The sequence below is a fragment of the Bufo gargarizans genome, chromosome 2, assembly GCF_014858855.1.
Source record: "Bufo gargarizans isolate SCDJY-AF-19 chromosome 2, ASM1485885v1, whole genome shotgun sequence".
Lineage (NCBI taxonomy): Eukaryota > Metazoa > Chordata > Amphibia > Anura > Bufonidae > Bufo > Bufo gargarizans.
Window position 1 is genome coordinate 96,030,778 of NC_058081.1, and position 17,138 is coordinate 96,047,915.

A 17,138-nucleotide genomic window follows, 5' to 3' on the forward strand; every position below is an offset into this window, starting at 1 on the left:
CTTTCACCTCATTACATTAGATAGTTAGATAGCTTATATATATATAATACAGATAGTTAGTGGGAGATAGTCAGTGTAGGTTATATCCTGATATAGTGTAGCTGATAGGTTATGCTGTCCATACATAGATGCTACAGACATAGTGCTGTGACGTCACAGCAAAACTTAGTGCACCAATCAGTAATATGTAGTCAGACCTTCTAAAATGTGAAGTTTCACGTATTGTGCCAAAATGTGCTCATTATTAATTGCAAATATTTTGGAGCACTCTATCTGCATATAAAGCCATTTTTAATGTTCTGCCATTTTCTCCAGTATCAGGAAACTTCTAGAAGCTTGTCAAATGTAGCAAAAAGTGACCCACGCCTGTGTTGCGTACGCTGTACGCGAATATTACATTGCCGATTTTCGCAATCAAGAAAATAATAGCAAATTCTCGAATTTGCAAATATATGACGAATATTTTTGTTATGGCTACTTTCACACTTGCGGCAGAATGTTCCAGCAAGCAGTTCCGTCGCCGGAACTGCCTGCCGGATCCAGCAATCTGCATGCGAACGGACAGCATTTGTAGATGAACCTGGATGCAGATCCGTCTTACAAATGCATTGCAAGGACGAATCCGTCTCTCCGGATGTCATCCGGAGAAACGGATCCGTTATATATTTTTTTTTCACATTTTCACCGGTCTGTGCATGCACAGACCGGAAGGACGGATTCGGCATTGCAGTATTTTTGATGCCGCATCCGGCACTAATACATTACAAATTATGTAAATTATGTAAACTACAGTACCCTGAAAGATTATCAAAATTAGCATTATTCACTTTAGAAAAAAAGACGACTGAGAGGAGATCTAATTACTATGTATAAATATATCAGGGGTCAGTACAGAGATCTATCCCATCATCTATTTATCCCCAATACAGTAACGAGGGGACATCCTCTGCGTCTGGAGGAAAGAAGGTTTGTACACAAACATAGAAGAGGATTCTTTACGGTAAGAGCAATGAGACTATGGAACTCTCTGCCTGAGGAGGTGGTGATGGTGAGTACAATAAAGGAATTCAAGAGGGGCCTGGATGTATTTCTGGAGCGTAATAATATTACAGGCTATAGCTACTAGAGAGGGGTCGTTGATCCAGGGAGTTATTCTGACTGCCTGATTGGAGTCGGGAAGGAATTCTTTATTCCCCTAAAGTGGGGAAAATTGGCTTCTACCTCACAGTTTTTTTTCTGGATCAACTTGCAGGATGACAGGCCGAACTGGATGGACAAATGTATTTTTTTTGGCCTAATGTACTATGTTACTATGTAAAGTACCCTAATTGTCACTTTTAAATGTTTCATCAAACTAATTTTAGTATAAAATAAAAACAACACAAAAACAATGACGAAAAGCTGATTTATTGAAGACAAAGATTTATTCAAAGCCTTACCTATTTGAAAAAGTAATTTCCCCCTAATAACTAGTTTTGACGCCCTTGGTAATAACAACTGCCAGCAAACATTTGCAATAATTTGTGACGAGTCTTTTACATTGATGTAGATGCATTTTGGCTCACTATTCATTGCAGACTTGTTTTAAATCAGCTTCTGGTGGATATTCAAGCAGGAACTGCCCATTGTCTTGTCATGGTATTTCAATAGGATTCAAGTCAGAACTTTGAGTTGGCAACTAGTTTTGATCGAGCACCAAAGTGCTCGGGTGCTCGAGTAGAACACCTTGGGCTGCTCGGGTGCTCTACCAAGCACAATGGAAGTCAATGGGAGAACCCGAGCATTAAACCAGACACCTCCTTCTCTGAAGAGGGAAGGGTGTCTGGTTCACAGGAAAAGATCAGAAATTGGTGGAAACACCATTGAAATGGTTCGAGAACAGCATGGGGGGGATGTCTGGATGCATCTTGGACTCCCAGGTCGCTGCTGGGAACGATGTTGTCCAAGTAGTACACCACTTTTACAGACTGACAATAATACTCACAAAACCGAAGATAAAATAGATTTTAGAGGAAAAATTGTTAGGAAACATTCTTTCCTGTATATTTACTTGTATATAAAGTGCAAGTGCTGCCAAAAATTACAAGGAAGAGGCACTCCGATACAACCTGTATATTACATAAAGAAGGTCTCATTCAAACTGTAGTACAATTGTTCAGCCTATGCACTAAGTGAATGGGCTGCCAAAAATTGCAAGGAACAGGCACTCCAATACACCCTTACACCCTTTATTACACATAAAGGAGGGCATCATGCACACCCTTAAAAAAATTGGATTGATGGCCTGCTGGTGACCCTCAAAAACATTAGGAGGGAGGGCCTGCTGGTGACCCTCTAAAACATTAGGGGCGAGGGCCTGCTGCTGATCTGACCATCGAAAAAAATTATGGTTGAGGGTCTGTTGCTGAGCTGACTCTCTAAAACATTAGGGGTGAGTATCTGCTGCTGAGCTGACAGTCTAAAACATTACGTATGAGTGCCTGCTGCTGATCTGACCATGGAAAAAATTATGAGTGAGGGCCTGCTGCTGAGCTGACCAAATAAAACATTAGGGTTGAAGGTCTTCTGCTGAGCTGACTCTCTAAAACATTAGGCGCAAGTGCCTGCTGCTAATCTGATCATCGAAAAATTATGGTTGAGGGCCTGCTGCTGAGCTGACCCTCTAAAACATGGATGTCAAACTCATGGCCCTCCAGATGTTGCAAAACTACAACTCCCATCATTCCCTGATAACTGTAGTATGCCCAGGCATGATGGGAGTTGTAGTTTTGCAACAGCTGGAGGGCCACGAGTTTGACATCCCTGCTCTAAAACATTAGGAGCGAGGGCAGCCTAATAAGCATGTTGATATGACGGAGAAGGAGGATGAGGACGAGAAAAGGAAAATTTAACCATATACCCTTTTTTGTGGTGGAAGGGGTACATGGAAATACAATGTATTCAATACACCATAAAAGCCACATTAAAGTGCCTTTATGTTCAGCCGCTTTCCTCTGGTGGAGTAGAGAGGTCAGGGGCAATCCAGACCTTGTTCATTTTACTAAGAGTCAACTGGTCAGCATTTTCAGTTGACAGGCAAATGCGCTTATCAAATATTATGTCCCCAGCAGCACTAAATACCCACTCTGACAAAACGCTGGCGGCAGGGCAGGCCAGCACCTCCAAGGCGTAGAGCACTAGTTTGTGCCAGGTGTCCAGCTTGGACACCCAATACTTGTAAGGCACAGAGGGATCATTGAGGATGCAGACACGGTCTGCTACGTACTCCTTTACTATCTTCCAAAATGTTTTCCTCCTTGTGATAGTAGGCCGCGCATCAGGGTGAGGGTGCTGGCGGGGTGTCATGAAACTGTCCAAGGCCTTGGAGAGTGTTGCCTTGCCTATGTTGGAACTGCTATGTGTTCCCCTCGTCTCCCCTCCTCGGTTGCCCAAGGAACTAATCCTCTGACGCCAATTGACAATAGGCGGTCACTGGATAAAATTTTGGGAAAATAACTTGTGATGATGTGTCTGGAGGTACATTAGGCGGTCATTGACTAAAAATTTTACCGTAGGCCTGTATGCAGCGACCAGGAACAGGTTGTTTAAAGTACTTTATTTGTTGTAACGCCAATTGCAGCGTGCGCAGGGTACTATCACAGGGCCCTTCCAAGTTGTTATAACTCATGCCCCAGTTTAGGAATGCCAGAGTGGTGTGATTGTCTATAATGTCTCTGTATGGTGATGATAATAGTGTCAACGGTGTCTCCTACATGGGTACGGCTGGACTCTTGGCTCCTGGCTTACTTGCAATAAATTGAGTGTAGTGATAGCAGGAGTAATGGAGGGATTTTGTTGCAGAAATTGATATCCAGACCTTTGGTAAAGTTCAAACTTGTCTTTACTGAAGATAACTCTTATCCAAGCAATGCTTTCTTCCTGGAACTGGAGGTTGTCTACTTGCTTCTTCCAGCTGAGGCTGCAGGGCTCAGACTGGGGATTTGATCAATGTCTCAGCCAAGACAAGATCCTGGCTTTCTTCCCTATATCGGGCATCTCCTAACACACACACCCTACCCCTAGCAGGGGGTGGGCTACACTACTCTAACTTCCTTCTCCACCCAAGTGCAGGATGTGGGAACAGTCCACACCTCCACAGAGGGGAAGCTAAGCTGGAATGAACCATTCCAGCTTAGAAATACTATACTGTAGCTAATTCCTTACCAATCCATTGCTGCCACCTGCTGGTGAACATGGAAAATTACAACAATAATTGTATTTAACATGGTTTATGCACATTTGTGAATGACATAATGTAAAACCATATCAGATGACAAGGTAAAGGCTCTTAGGAGATAGTAGCGGTGTAGAGTAGTGTCGTAACACAACTCTGGGGTGTTACATGTACAGGCCCCAAAAATTAGGCATTCACCTGACAAAAAATAACTTGTGATGATGTGGCTGGAGGTACATTAGGCAGTCACTGGATAATAATTTTACTGTAGGCCACTGGAGTAGAGGTCTAAAAATTTAGCCATTCACCTGACAGAAAAGAACTTGTGATGATTTGGCTTGAGGTACATTAGGTGGGCACTGGCTAATAATTTTACTGTAAGCCAGTACAGGCCCCAAACATTAGGCATACACCTGACAGAAAAGAACTTGTGATGATGTAGCTAGAGGTACTTTAGCCGGTCACTGGATATAAATTTTACTGTGGGACAGTACAGGCCCCAAAAATTAGGCATTCACCTGACAGAAAAGAAATTGTGATGATGTGGCTGGAGGTACATTAGGCGTTCACTGGATACAAATTTTTCTGTAGGCCATGGGAGTACAGGCCCCAAAAATTAGGCATTCACCTGACAGAAAATAACTTGTGATGATGTGGCTGGAGGTACATTAGGCGGTCACTAGATAAAAATGTTACTGTCGGCCAGTACAGGCCCCCAAAATTAGGCATTCACCTGACAGAAAAGGTCTTTTATGCCTCTGTATGTACATAAGACAAGGACCATTCTTTGTTCTTGGTGGGGGCGGTGTGTGTGGGCGGGCATGAGGAAATTCAATTACACGTGGTCGTCACAGGTGTTTAATTCCTCAGAGATCCATGCCTTTATTTTTAGAAATGTGAGGTTGTCCTCACTGTCATGAGCTAGGCGAGTGCGCTTATCGGTAACTATCTTCCCTGCTGTGCTGAACGTTTTTCCAGACAGGACACTCGATAAGTGGGCCAGCCAACAGTTCCACGGCAAATTGTGCCACCTCTGGCCACAGGTCAAGCCTGCACACCCAGTAGTCAAGGGTTTCCTCGCTTCTCAGAGCTTCCACATCGGCCAATGTAGTCGGACACCTAGGCATTCCCTGAGGCTGGATCCAGAGGGCGGCTGTAGATGGGTTGGCTGAAAGAATTATCTCATATCCAAAGTGACCAACACATCTTCAAACCGTCCTCTTTTTGAAGGCACAGTAGGATTGGTACCCGCACCTGTTTCTCTGTGGGTGGAAATTCCTCTTCCACGGCCCGCAACAGAAGAATGCAGCATCTCTCACAGCAAGGCCTGGAAATGCTGCATTCTGCCAGCCCTCTGTGATACTGGTAACATGTGCGCCATTTTTTGTTTGTGCGGGGGGTCTTAGTACGTTGCCACCCAGTACTGGTCCTTGCCCTTTATGCTTTTTATACGGGGGTCCCTCTTTAAACACTGGAGTATGAAGGCCCCCATTTGCACTAAACTGCAAGTGGTGGAGTGGCCTGGCTCCTGCTCATCATCCAGAATAATGTCGTCCTCGGTCTCCTCCCCCCAGCCACGGACAACACCAGGGATCCCAGAAAAGTTTAAAGCATGCTCTTTTTGCTCCTCCTCCGCCACGGTACCATCCGTTTCTGACTCCTCTTCAGACTCCTGTTGACTTGTCTCAGATGGAGTAGCCCCCCCAGGGAATTCATCCAGCATTGCGACTTCCTCATCTTCCTGCTGCTCGATGGCTTGATCAATGACACAACGCAATGCACCCCATGAAGGCATAAGGTACGATGTCACTTATGGCGCCCTGGCTACGACTGACCAGTTTGGTGATCTCATCAAATGGCCGCAGAAGTCTGCATGTATCACGCATGAGCAGACACTGGCGCTGTGAAAAGAAACCAAACTCCCCCGAACCTGTCCTGCTGCAGAGTTCGTACAGGTAGTCATTAATAGCACATGGCTGCTGGAGCAGACTATCAAGCATATACAAGGTAGAGTTCCAATGCGTCGGGCTGTCACAAATCAAACGTCTAACGGGCTGGTGGTGTCGCCGCTAATGTCAGCAAGGCGAGCCATGGCCGTGTAAGATCTTCTAAAATGGCCAGAGATTTTCCTGGCCTGCCGCAAGACGTCCTGGACCCCGGGGTATTTGGCAACGAATCGCTGCATGACTAAGTTCAGGACGTGTGCCATGCACAGCACGTGTGTCATTTTGCCGTTTCAGTGCGCCCAACAGTTGTCGTACACCACTTAACCAACTGTCAAATTGAACGGGATTAGCCACTGATCGGCCTGTAAATGCAGTGCTGAAAGAAGTGCAAGACCAGTGTGGCTCTTGGCTTCCAGGCACAATAGCCGCAGCACAGCAAGGCACGTCGAATAGATTCTGGGGAGCTTGGGGGGCGCAGCGGAAGAGGCGGTAGCAGCAGAAAAGAAGGAGTCAGCCAAGGAGGAGACGGAGGATGGAGTAGGAGGAGAAGAAGAAGAGGCAGGCCTGCATGCAATCCTTGACAGTAACACCAAATCCAGACAGGAGCCATGGGTTACATGCTTAACGGCCGTCAGAAGGTCCACCCAGTGGGCAGTGAAAGTTAAGTACCTTCCCTGCCCGTGTTTGCTAGACCACGTGCCTGTGGTCAGATGTATCTTGGCATCGAGACTGTGTGCCAGAAATATATATTCATTTGCCACTGAACGTGGCCATATAGCTCTGGAAAGCTTCAAGGGACCTTCCATTGCGGTTTGCCAATGGCCAAATATTTTCTAAAGGCTTCCTAGTCCAACAGTTTATAATGCAGTAGTTGGCGGGCCAGTAGTTCTGACAAGCCAGTGGTCAGACGTTGGACAAGAGGGTTATCCGGCGTCATCAACTTTATACGCTCAAACATTTGGGCCACAAAAGCCTGCCTTCTGCCAGATGAACGTGATGACAGCACGGTGGAAGGTGGAGTAGAGAACAAATTGGAGGAGAGAGAAGAAGGAGAAGAGGCATGATGTGGAGCACCAGGAGTGTGACTTTGTGGGTTCTGACGGCATTGGTCCCATTGGGCTCGGTGATGAAAGGCCAGGTGCCTTTTTAAGGTGGTCGTTCCTAGGTGAGTGTTGGGCTTACAGAGACTTATGCATTGACAGCACAGGCTTCAGATGGCAACACTATTGTCAGCAACTGACACGTTAAAAAAAGCCCACACTGCGGAGCCATGTGCCGGGTGTCCTGCAAACGCCAAAAGTGACCATGCATGGTGGATGGCTTGCTCCAGATACATTTGCTTTTTGCCTCCTGTGCCCTGCGAGCTCTGTCTGCTTCTCCTCCTCCTCCTTCTCTACTGCTCCATCTCTCCCTCTAAACTCCCATCCTCTTCCTCTCTTGTTGGCACCCATGTGACTTCCATCAACAAATCATCATCGTCACCTTCACCACCACTAACATTTAAGATCTCGGAGTAGGCAGCAACAGTGGGGACCTCCCGCCTTGGGCTGATCTGGGTACTGTCGTCAGACCGCTGGGTGACGGCCGTTGCTACCTCCTCATCCGATGTTAAGAATGGCTGTGCATCGGTTAGGTCTGGGAATGGATGAGAAAAAAAAGCCTCAATCAATATTTTGTGGAAGCAGGTATATCAAACCCCTTAATCAGTATTTTGTGGAAGCAGGTATCTTGCAGGCCTCAATTACTATTTGGTGGAAGCAGGTATCTCAAACCCCTAATCAGTTTTTTTGTGGAAGCAGGTATGTCGCAGGACTCAATCAGTATTTTGTGGAAGCAGGTATATCAATCCCCTTAATCAATATTTTGGAAAGCAGGTATATGACAGGCCTCAACCAATATTTGGTGGAAGATGGTATATCAAACCTCTCAATCAATATTTTATAGAAGCAGGTATATCGCACCCCTCAATCAATATTTGGTAGAAGAAGGTATATTAAACACATTAATCAGTATTTTATGGAAGCAGGTATATTGCACCCCTCAATCAATATTTGGTGGAGGCAGGTATATCGAACCCATTAAACAGTATATTGTTGAAGCAGGTATATCACACCCCACAATTTTTCCGACAACAGTTATATCACACCACCCTGTTTATTTGGGGCAACAGGTATATTGCAGCCCTCAATCATTTTTTTGGGGGGCAACAGGTATAGTATATCACACCCGTTGCAAATAATTGTTCCAATAGTGCTCTCTATATAGTCCTCTGTATAGCTGCTGTATCGCAGCAGAACCTCACACAACTGATGCATAATACAAATGCACTATAATATACTTTCTATGTTAGAAAGTATATTATAGGTATATCACACCCCTCAATCAGTTTTTTGGGGGGCAACAGGCATATCACACCCATTGCAATTAGTTGTTACAACAGTGTTTGTCCCTCTGTATAGATGCGGTATCGCAGCAGAACCGCACACAACTGCTGCATAATACAAATGCACTATAATATACTTTCTATGTTAGAAAGTATATTATAAGTATATCACACCCCTCAGTATATGACACCTATCGATAGCACACCTATACCAGTCCTTAAAAGGACTTTTGTGGCCCTATTAGCTAGCATTTGGTGTCTCTAACAACCTGTCCCTGCTTCACAAAGCATCCTCTCCCTACACTGGCAAAACACAGAATCTAAAATGGCTGCCAGATCGGGTTCTGTGATAGGGTGGTGGTGTGTCCATCTGCTGAAACGTCTCAATTGGCTGTCCTGTCCCACCTGATGGATGTGTCATGGGTCAAAGTTCGTCGCAATGCAAAAGAATATGGCGCCGGCGGACATCGACATATGTTCGCATGTCGATGAATTGCCAGATTCCTAACAGACAAGATTACGCTGTCCTCATCAGGAGGAAGACGCTCAATCTCCTCTTCTGCCCATTTGTGCTGAACCGATTGAATAAACCTGCTATTGGTACTACCCTCGGTAGCGGAGGCAACTGTCTCCTGCTCCTCCTCATCCTTATCCAATTTGCGCTGTATACCGTCTTCCCCCATTTCCACCTCTTCCACATGCAAAGCGTCCGCCTTCATTGTGAGCAGCGAGTGTTTCACTAGACACAGAAGCGGGATGGTTACGCTGATAATAGTGACATTGCTGCTCACATCTGTGTTGATTCCTCAAAGTTGCATAGAGCCTCACAGAGGTCAGACATCCATGCCCACTGTCGCTTGTGAAGAGCGGCAGCTGACTGGAAAGGTGACGACCATGTTGAAGCTGGTGTTCCACTATTGCCCTCTGCTGCTCACAAAACCTGGCCAACATGTGGAACATGTGCTCACGTCACACAACAATCGGTGAGCTGGCAATTGCAAGCACTGCTGCAGCGCTGACAGACTGGGGGCAGCTGTAGATTACTTTCGGAAATGGGCACACATGCGGCGCACCTTTACCAGTAGCTTAGGCAAATTTGTGTAGGTTTTGAGAAACCACTAAACCACAAAGTTTAACACGTGGGCTAGGCATGGTATGTGTGTGAGCTTGCCGAGCTCCAAAGCTGCCACCAAGTTACGGCCATTATCAGACACAACCGTGCCTGGTTGTAGGTTGAGTGGAGAGAGCCACAGCTCAGTCTGGTACCTTATACCCTGCCATAGCTCTGCGGCGGTGTGCTGTTTATACCCTAAGCGTATCAGCTTCAGCTCGGCCTGTTGCCGCCTCCCTACTGCAGTGATACACTGCTTTCAGCTACTGACTGATGGCTGACTGGTGCTGCAAGATGAGAATTCAGAGGTAGAAGTGGAGGAGGAGGTGGAGGAGGAGAAGGGGGGTTGCAGCCACTAATGTAGGTGGTGGCGGAAATCCTGATGGAAGTAGAGCCCGCAATCCTTGGCGTCGGTAGCACCTATGCCATCCCACGGTACGACTCTCTTCCTGCCTCCACAACGTTCACCCAGTGTGCCTTCAGGGAAGTGTAGTGTCCCTGGCCACAAGCACTTGTCCATGTGTCAGTCGTTAAGTCGATCTTCCCAATAACTGCAAAGGTGATGTTACAGGATAATATAGTGCTATAATCTTTTTTTTATAGTTGTAATTTTTTTCCAATCTGAACTTCAGATGAGAAAAAAAATTACAACTATTAGACAAAGAAGATTATAGCACTATATTAGCTAAATTGCTCTATATTCGTTTTTTTCGAATATTCGCTATATTGCTATATATTCTTGATTTAGAATATTACAAATATTCGAAAAAACGAAGTTATAGCAATATAGCGAAAATTCGAAAAAACGAATATAGAGCAATTTAGCTAATATAGTGCTATAATCTTCTTTGTCTAATAGTTGTAATTTTTTTCTCATCTGAAGTTCAGATTGGAAAAAAATTACAACTATAAAAAAAAGATTATAGCACTATATTAGCTAAATTGCTCTATATTCGTTTTATCGAATATTCGCTATATTGCTATAATTACGAATATTCGAAAAAACGAAGTTATAGCAATATAGCGAAAATTCGAAAAAAACTAATATAGAGCAATTAAGCTAATATAGTGCTATAATCTTCTTTGTCTAATAGTTGTAAGTTAAAAAATTTGCAATTAAAATTCGAATCCGAAAATTCGCATATTACACAATCATTACCTTGCCGATTTTTTTCAAGAAAAAAAACAAAAGATTATAGCACTATATTAGCTAAATTGCTCTATTTTCGATTTTTTGAATATTCGCTATATTGCTATAACAGTTTTTTTGAATATTCGTAATATATAGCAATATAGCGAATATTCGAAAAAAACGAATATAGAGCAATTTAGCTAATATAGTGCTATAATCTTTTTTTATAGTTGTAATTTTTTTCCAATCTGAACTTCAGATGAGAAAAAAATTACAACTATTAGACAAAGAAGATTATAGCACTATATTAGCTTAATTGCTCTATATTCGTTTTTTTTCGAATTTTCGCTATATTGCTATAACTTTGTTTTTTCGAATATTTGTAATATTCTAAAACAAGAATATATAGCAATATAGTGAATATTCGAAAAAAACGAATATAGAGCAATTTAGCTAACATAGTGCTATAATCTTCTTTGTCTTAAAGTTGAAAAATTCGCAATAAAAATTCGAATCCGAAAATTCGAATTACGAAAATTCGCATATTACACAATAATTACCTTGCCGATTTTTTCAAGAAAAAAAAATCGTGCATTTTCGAATATGACCCCTGCCGCTCATCACTACTCCTAAAGTCAAGTATATTGCAGCCTTCTTATTGGCCCACAAACTAGAAGCAGGAAGGGATCATGTGTACTGATAAAAAAAAAAAAAAAAAAATCGGAAAAAACGAATATTCGAAATTACGAATATATAACTATATTCAAAATATTCGCGAATTTTCGAAGTGGCTATATTCGCGATAAAAATTCGAAATTCGAATATTCGTGATCAACACTAGTCCTTATAGGGTAATTAAGATCATTAACCCGGTGGCTTTTCATCTGGAGCTACCTCAGACTTTAAGGATCCATAATGTCTTCCACAGATCTCTGCTTAAGAGATATGTAGAACCTCCTGAACCATTGCCATTACCGCCTCCACCGGTGGTTGTTGATGGCAGTCTTGAGTTTCAGGTAGAAAAGATTGTTGATTCACGATATGTTAGCCGCTCTCTTCAGTACCTGGTGCACTGGAAAGGTTATGGTTCCGAAGAGAGAATGTAGGTGCCAGCATCAGAGATAAAGGCGGACAGACTCATTCGGGCTTTTCATAGGTCCCATCCGGAGAGGCCTGGTCTTGAGGGTCCGGTGGCCCCTCGTAGAAAGGGGGGTACTGTCACGACTGTGACTGATCCAGACAGGTCTGGGAGGAGAAGGTCGCAGCGACTTGCTACTCGCGATAGCTTGTGAGTTTGCTCCGTGGTTCAGGGTATGTCATCCGGGTTTTGCTTTGTGAACCTTTTTGTCCTGACTGGGAGTTTGTAGGCATCCTTCTCAGGTGAGTCCTGTCTGCCACTCCCAGCTACTATATTAATTTCAGTTTCACTTGCAGTCATTGCCAGATATAGTCCTTACTTCCAGTGCTATTCTGACCTTTGAAGGAGATCGTTTGATGGTATTGCTGTGGAGCTCTCGTCTGGCGTGGACTGTCGTTATTGGGATCACCTTCTCTGCTCGTGACTGGATAAGTCTACTCTGTTATAGATTGTTTGTTTGTTGCTGTCTTCCCCTGTTATTCTCCTAGACATGAGTGATGGTGACTAGTGCTCCCATCTGCCTTTCCCCAGTCTAGTCTTGCTAGGGTGACTGAGGGTTTAGGCATCCTGCTCGCCGCACGGGTTCACACCCCGTCTAGGGTATCAGGGCAGACAGGTGCCAGCTTAGGGTTAGTCAGGGGTGGCCGTTCTATCCCCCATCCATAGATAAGGGTCCCCCTTCCCCTCCGTCTGGTATGACACGACTGCTGCTGGGATAGCGGTCGTGACATTTGGTTGTTTTGTGTCATCTCTCCCATCCAGGTTCTGTGCAAGCAGGCTGCTCCTATTTCCCCTCTTCACCATCTCAGGGAAGTTAGGGTTTTCTCAGCCCAGGCACGGGGACACATCACACCTAACTTTAAGGTCTGCATGTGGGCTGAGCAGTGCAGGGAAAGAGGTCAGGGATTAGCTAGGAGGTGACCCTTCCCCTGTCTCTCGCCCAGAGCCTGGTTGGTGGTTTTTGCGAGTCTGAGTGCACGCCCTACTGTGAACTCAGTAATCCGCCCTACTGTGACTGCCATTACGGTTTTGTGATGGTGTCAATTGATGCACTGGTTGACCGCATGCAGGGTTTATCCCTAGAGGTTGTGGATCTGCGTACTTCGGTCACACAGTGTCAGAGGGTTTTGGCATCAGGTACAGGTCAAATTGGTGGGGAGCCTAAAGTCGCTCTTCCCGAGAAATTTACAAGGGGTACGGATGATTTTTTCCGCTTTAAAGAGTCATGCAAATTATATTTTCGACTTCGTCCATTTTCGTCAGATAATGAAAATCAGAGGGTTGGTATCCTCATGTCTCTGCTTAAAGGGAAAGCGCAATCCTGGGCTTTTTCTCTGCTGCCCTGTTCTCTGGCCCTCCAGTTGGTGGAGGAAATTTTTCAAAGCCCTGGGATTGATTTACGATGACCCAGATCGGGTCTCGATGGCAGAATCGAAATTGCGTAACTTACTACAGGGTAAACATACTGCAGAGGGTTACTGCATAGAGTTTAGGAGATGGGCTACTGAGTCGGGGTGGAACAACCCCGCGTTACGTAGTCAGTTTTGTCAGGGGTTATCTGAAAGGTTGAAAGATGCCCTGGCTTTTCATGAGTACCCGGATACTCTAGAGAATGTTATGTCTTTGGCTATACGGTTGGATAGACGTATCAGAGAGAGGTGTAAGGGTCCCTCCGTGCAGGGGATCCCTCCTGCGTGTGGTTTTGTCTGACCTGCTGCCCAGGGTGATATTACTTATAACTCTGGGGTAGGGGAGGAACCCATGCAGTTAGGTCAGATATCTTGCCATTCTGATTGTGCACTTTTCTAAAGTCTCTACTATCTATGTTACTATTGTGGAAAGAGGGGTCATGCAAGCTCCCTGAAGTTCCCGTTTTCTCCTTCCAGCTATGGTGGCGCTAGAGTCAAAAAATGTGTTTGTTGATGTCATCCTTGATTGTGGTGCTGGGGTAAACCTAATTGACTTTCTTTTCCTTCAAAACCTAGGACTAAGTACTTGCACTTTAGAGAATGAGATTCGTGTTTTTGCAATTGATTCTTCCCCTCTTTCTCAAAGGAGCCTTACTCACATTGTTCATGGTATTCACTTAAGGGTGGGTGATTCACATGCTGAAATTATTTCTTGTTTTGTCATGAAGGATTTGCCAGCTCCTATAGTTTTGGGGTTGCCATGGTTGACTAGACATAACCCAATGATAGACTGGCAAGCGAGACAAATCATTGGTTGGAGTTAGTTTTGTTCGGATAATTGTCTTGGCACATCTATCTCTGGTGTGTCCATTACGGCTTTACCTCAGTATCTCTCGGATTTTGCAGATGTCATTTCGGAGGGTGGGGCTCAGGAATTGCCCCCTCCTAGAGACTATGATTGTCCAGTTAATCTCATTCCGGGGGCTAAGTTGCCAAAGTCTCGGCTTTACAACCTCTCTCAACCCGAAAGAGAGGTCATGCGAAAGTATGTCGCTGAGAGTTTGGCAAAGGGTCATATTAGACCATCTAAGTCTCCAGTGGCAGTAGGTTTGTTCTTTGTGAAGAAAAAGGATGGATCACTGAAACCATGTTTGGATTTCTGGGAATTGAACCGTATTACAGTCCAGGATCCATATCCCCTGCCTTTGATCTCTGATCTTTTGGATCAGATTGTTGGAGCCAAGGTGTTCTCCAAGTTGGATTTGAGAGGGGCCTACAATCTGATCAGAATCAATGAGAGGGATGAGTGAAAAACGGCCTTCAATACGCACGAGGGTCATTTTGAGAACCTGGTGATGCCTTTTGGGTTGACGAACGCACCAGCAGTATTTTAGTGATTCGTCAATGACACTGATCTGAAGACCCATCAGGATCATGTGAGACAGGTTTTGGCGATCCTTTGGGAGAATAAGTTATATGCCAAATTGGAGAAATGTTTGTTTGCTGTGCAAGAGCTTCCGTTTTTGGGATACATGCTTTCTGATTCCGGTTTTCGTATGGACCCCGAAAAGGTCCGGGCGGTTCTGGAGTGGGACCGACCAGAGAATCAGAAAGCTTTGATGCGGTTCTTGGGGTTTACGAATTATTATAGAAAATTTATTTCAAATTATTCTACTATGGTAAAACCTCTTACTGATATGACCAAGAAGGGCACCAATGTCTCTGTCTGGTCGGATGAGGCATTGCAGGCCTTTTCGGCTATTAAGGAGCGTTTTGCGTCTGTTCCCATTCTGGTGCAGCCGGATGTGTCTCAGCCATTCGTAGTGGGGGTTGATGCATCAGAGGTGGGGGTTGGGGCGGTGCTGTCACAGGGTTCATCTCCTGGCAAGTGGGTCCCGTGTGCCTTCTTCTCCAAGAAGCTCTCGGTCGCCAAGAGGAATTATGATGTTGGAGATAGAGAGTTGTTGGCTATCAAGTTGGCCTTTGAGGAATGGCGTCACTGGTTAGAGGGGGCGTCTCACCCCGTTACGGTGTATACTGACCATAAGAATCTGGCTTACCTGCAATCTGCCAAGCGTCTGAACCCTAGGCAGGCCAGATGGTCACTGTTTTTTACCAGGTTCAATTTTGTGGTTACCTTTCGCCCAGGGGTCAAGAACGTCAAGGCAGATGCCTTGTCTGGCAGCTTTCCTAGGGGAGGTGATTCAGAAGATCCTGCGCCGATTTTGGCGGATGGGGTGGTGGTCTCCGCTCTGTACCCTGAATTGGAGATGGAGGTGTTGGGAGCCCAGGAGGGGGCTCCTGGTTCTTTTCCCTCAGGGAGGTTGTTTGTTCCTGAGGGCCTGCGATACAAGGTGTTCAAGGAACATCACGATACTGTTCTCGCTGGACATCCTGGTGGTAAGTCGACCTGTGATCTAGTATCCCGGAGGTTCTGGTGGCCAGAGTTACATAAGAGCATTGAGAATTACGTGACAGCATGTGAAATCTGCGCTCGGTCAAAGGTTGCTCATACTCGACCGCCTGGTTCACTTCTTCCATTGTCTATTCCGTCTCGTCCTTGGGCGCATTTGTCTATGGACTTTAATACGGATCTGCCGAGTTCCTCCGGAAAAACAGTGATTTTGGTGGTAGTTGACTGTTTCAGTAAAATGGCTTACTTTATACCACTAACGAGTCTGCCTAACGCTAAGACTCTTGCGCAGATTTTTGTGGATAATATTGTGAAATTGCATGGTATTCCTTCGGATGTGGTCTCTGATAGGGGCACACAGTTTGTCTCCAGGTTTTGAAGAGCGTTCTGCTCTCGGCTTGGCATTCAACTTTCATTCTCTTCGGCCTTTCATCCGCAGTCGAATGGTCAGACGGAGCGTACTAATCAAAACCTGGAGACCTACTTGAGGTGCTTTGTGGCTGAGAATCAGGAGGACTGGTTCTCATTCTTGTCCTTAGCAGAATTTGCGTTAAATAACCGTAGGCAGGAGTCCACGGGTAAGTCGCCATTTTTTTGGCACATACAGTTTCCATCCTCAGTTTGGTACCTTTTCTGGGTCTGGTTCCTCTGGGATGCAAGAGGAGGAGAGATTCTCTTCTGCCTTATCCTCCATCTGGCGGAGGATTCAAGGAAATTTGGAGAGGATGGGTGAGAGGTATAAACGAATGGCTGACAAGAGACGTGTGACTGGTCCGGACCTGTGTGTGGGTGATCTGGTGTGGTTGTCCACTAAGAATATCAAATTGAGAGTGCCATCTTGGAAACTGGGTCCAAGATTTATTGGTCCGTATAAAATTTCTGCGGTTATCAATCCTGTGGCGTTTCGGCTGGATCTTCCGCAGACTTGGAGGATCCATGATGTGTTTCACAGGTATTTACTAAAAAAAAATACGTGAGACCGGTGGAACCATCGCCATTGCCTCCTCCTCCTATTCTAGTCAAGGGAAACTTGGAGTTTGAGATCTCCAGGATTCTCGACTCGAGAGTTCTTCGGGGCTCCCTTCAGTACCTGGTGCACTGGAGGGGATACGGTCCTGAGGAGAGGATGTGGGTTCCGGCGTTGGATGTCAACGCCAGCAGACTGGTGAGGGCTTTTCATAGGTCCCATCCGGATAAGGTTGGTCCGGGGTGTCCGGAGGTCACCCGTAGAAGGGGGGGTACTGTCATGCCCCACTCTGACGATGTGCGGAGGTCGGCCAGGATAGCAGCACGAGTTTAGTGTTGTTTTGGAGCCGTGCTGGATCCGCCTCTCATCAGGTGCACTGGGTGGGGTCATTAGTTTAAATAGCACACCAGTCCAGTGTTCTGAGCG